The sequence below is a fragment of the Myotis davidii genome, unplaced genomic scaffold (assembly GCF_000327345.1).
Source record: "Myotis davidii unplaced genomic scaffold, ASM32734v1 scaffold197, whole genome shotgun sequence".
NCBI lineage: Eukaryota > Metazoa > Chordata > Mammalia > Chiroptera > Vespertilionidae > Myotis > Myotis davidii.
In genome coordinates, this window is record NW_006291549.1 from 4,796,249 (window position 1) to 4,800,543 (window position 4,295).

Below are 4,295 nucleotides of genomic sequence, written 5' to 3' on the forward strand. Positions count from 1 at the left end.
TATTTAAGTATATTGGATCAAGCTTCATGTGACCTAGCATGTTCTTTCCTTTCCCCTAGGGCACTCACCTCTGCTGGAAAAGCCCCAAGGGCTGTTGCTGAAATCCCTATCTGTTGCGGAGGGCATGCGGATTGCTGAGTGGGAATAATGACGGCCGAGGGAGGGACGGCAATGCTCAGGTCTCATCTGCTTTTTGCCAAGTCTAATTTTTGGAATTAAAATGCTATACTGAGAAATATATGACACACCCAGAAGGCACTGTGACTAGATGGTGTGCCCTTAGGTTAGTTGTCTTAACCCAGAGGGAAATAATATTAGAACTAGTTGAGGATTATTGTTTTTTTTGAGCTCATGCAAACCTTATTACTGCATGGTCAAACCTGGAGAAAAGTCCGTGAAAATATATTGCCTCCTATTTTTGGTTGGATAATGGTGGGCAAGGTTACCAATGGGGCATGTTCTAATGGAGGCGAACTGTGTTTCACACACAGCCAGGTAGGTGAGCGCTTAGTATCACAGCAGGCGCAGTCAGACTGTGGGTCCGCAGGGACAGTCTTCTCCAGATTGATCAAGGACAGCAGTTCATGGAGGCCAACAGATCAGAATTGTACATTGTTCTCCCACTGCTTCCCTCCACTACTGTTTTCTATTTGAATTATCACCATTTATCACTTCCAACAAGTCAAAAGAAAAACAATCAGGAAAGCTGTGTGTGTGTGTGTGTGTTCAGGAAAGTCCTTACACTTGTTGGTGGAAAAGTTATTACTGATGAGTGAGATGATGTCTCCTTGCATAGTATCATAGCTAGATAGTCTACCACGCTGCTTACTCCGAAACTTTGGCCCCGACTGAGTGTCCCCAGTGACTCAGTTTGTAGGTTGCCTGTGTTCTTCCATTGTCAAGTGAGGATCAAAGAGAAAAGCTAGATTTAAAAAGGGAGTGGGGGATGGGGGACGAGGGGGGAAGGCTCACAAGGGACTAGCAACAGTCCCCTGTGACAAGACATATAAAGACAGAAAGTTGCTCTTGTCATCTTTTTCATTTTGGTGTGTTTATGGCTGGGCTCCCAGTGAGTGGGGAGTGAGAGTCAGCCTCGTAGTCCGTTATGAGGAACCAAACCTAAAGAGACTTCCAGTGGGAGACTGGGCTTGTGAAACTGGACAATGAGACAGAAACTTTGACCATGGAGTCAGCATAAGACAAGATAAGAGTCCAGCCTACTTTTTATTTCTAAAAATACATTTGAGATAATGATGGGCTTCATGCCAAGTTCTGCCTTATTGGCAAGCCAACTATATAACCATGATGTTCCTTTTAACTACATAGAAGAGAATTCTTGTTTGAGCTATCTAAGATTTTATGAAATTCTGAGGCTCCTATATTTCAGCAAGAGAATAATAGATAGCAATTGTTTATAAAGACAAAAAAAAAAACAGCCACCATTTATCGAGCTCTTACTGTATGCAGGCACGTGCTGAACAACTCCTCCACAGGTGGTGGATACAGGATGGAATTGTCTGCCACAGTCCCTTCACACGGACTTCCCCAAGACTACAGAACCTGGAGTAAAACCAATGGTTTAGAATGAAGCAGTTTGAAAATGGAACTTTCTTTTTTGGTTAGCATAGAAACTACTAATATGTAGCCCAGAGAGGCTAAGCACTCTTGATTTGTAAATCCACTGTTATTGGGCCATAAAGAATAGAAAAAGGTAAACAGGAAGGAAATGAATCTCAGGCGGACAACATTTATTGTTTCAGGGATGGGTGTATGATAGGAAATTAACCCCTGGGATTCAGCTATGTTGGATTGTAGGAGAGCTCAAGTTGCAGCCTGGAGGGGAAGGACCTCATGTTAAATCTTGTCCTCACCCTTTCAGTGGCTCCCCTTCCTCCACAGATGCTAAGGTCCGCCCATGCCCAACAGGGGCCAATTGTTCTAAAGCCAATTCAATAGATATATTCCTGTCCTGTAAACTATTTATAAAGTTTACAGCAAATAAAATGGAAGGAATGATTTTAACAGCCTTTGAGGATTTCTGTGGCATGTCGTTGACTGGTTTTCATTTAGGTTTCATAGCAGCATGTGAAGGACGGGTGAAATTGTGCCTCTGTCCACTGCAGCGGGTGGGACCTGAGGTAGGGAGGGGGACCGTCTTTCAAGGCAAACCCCGACAGAAGAGTTGATAAATTTCCTCCCATTCCACACAAAGTAGTGGAGAGGAGAGAAAGAGGTACTTCATCTTCCCCATGTTATTTGTTGAATTGTGCCCCATCCCCCACCACCACCAACACCAAATTGATATGTTGAAGTCCTAACCCACAGTACCTCTGCTGTGACCTTCTTTGAAAATGGGGTTGTTGTCGATGTAATTAGTTAAGTTAGAATGAAGTCATACTGAGTAGGGTTGACCCCCTAACCCAATATGACCGATGTCCTTATAAAAAGTGGAAATTTGGACCCAGACATGGACACAGGAAGGACGCCTTGTGCAGATAAAGGCAAAGATCAGGGAGATGCAGCAGAAGCCAAAGATTCCTGCAGACCACCAAAGCCAGGAGAGAGGCCTGGGACAGATTCTGCCTCACAGCTCTCAGAAGGAACCAACTCTGTTAACAACTTGATCTTGGACTTCTGGCCTTCAGAGTGTAAGACACTACATTTCTCTTGTCTTAACCACCCAGTTTGTGGTGCTTTGTTACAGCAGCCCTAACCAACCACTACACCCTGCTGGCAAAGTCTGGATTTCACCAGTGTTACGAGACTGTCACCTGCAGATGAGAGAGGGGACACTGAGAATTGTCTGGCTTTGCTGAATGAGCCAGAGAGCAGGGCACACCCTACCCAGGCAGCTGAAGGATTGGCACACCTCCCACTGAATGGGAAAGCCTTCGAAGCGCTCCCAGGAAAAGCAGTTGAAATACAATCAGACAGGAACAGTATTCTGTCTCGTGCACACATTCATTTACACACTGCATGTCAGTAGAGGATGCTAATCTCTCCAAGTGATCTTCTGTGCCTAACCAGTTGCGCATGGTTTCTGGCTTAGAGACCCCTCATCAGCCTTCTTGTGAGCTGAGGAGAGGTTCTGTTGTTAAGATAGCTTTTTCTTTTAAAATGCCCTCTATGTCTTTCTTTTCATTTGAAAAAAATGCTGCTATCACTTCAAACCCACGCTCAGATATCTTCGCTGTGAAGGCTGCTCAAATCCTGTCAGAGCACATCTGGGCTTCTCTAGGAAACTGTTCATTATGTTAGAATGACATTTATCATCACGCTATCGTTTTCAGTCATATACGTATCTGTTGCCTTCCCTTGAAAATGAGCCACTTGAGGATAATGTCAGTATTGTGTTTGTCTGCCTAAACCCAGCGCTTAGCACGGTGTCTGGTATGCACTGGACATTTGGGAAATGTTTGCTGAATTGAACCGAAGGGCAAAACAATGTGCCTCTGAGAAGACATAGCTTTTAAATAGAAATGAGAGGGCAGTTGAACTCTGAAGCCCTGGCTATCTTCCTGTAAAGTTTAGCCAAACCCCAATCTAAAGCATTCAGTGGTGAGCTTCTGGGCAGCTGTATAAATCGCTGCCTTTGACTAGTACATAAACATCATGTTACACTGAAGAGCAAGGAAAAGCCAGTCAGGCATGGGCTGTGAGTACCACACACACACACATGCACACACACATGCTTCTAAGGATGGGCAGACCTCACTGGAGCACACTTCACAAAATTTAAGGAGAAGGAAGTACAGATGGGTTGCTTCAAAAGGTGAGTGAGGTTTTAGTTGATTTTCCAGTCCCCTCTAGCACTATTTCATGGCTCAGAAAACAAACATAACAAACATTTTAGGAGTTCACCTGGCTTCAGGAGCGGCTGAAACAATATTTTCAAGAATGTGTCTTTTTTTTTTTTTTTAAATCCTCACCTGAGGATATGCTTATTGATTTTTTTAATTAAATCTTTATTGTTCAGATTATTACAGTTGTTCTTCCTTTTTCCCCCCATAGCTCCCCTCCACCTGGTTCCCACCCCACCCTCCGCCCTCACACAACCGTCCTCATCCATAGGTGCACGATTTTTGTTCAGTCTCTTCCCGCATCCTCCACACCCCTTTCCCTCCCCCAAGAAGAGTCAGTCCATTACCTTTCTATGCCCCTGATTCTATCATAATCACCAGTTCATTCTGTTCATCAGATTATTCACTTGATTTTCAGATTCACTTGTTGATAGATGTGTATTTGTTGTTCATAATTTGTATTTTACCTTTTTCCTCTTCTTCCTCTTCTTACAG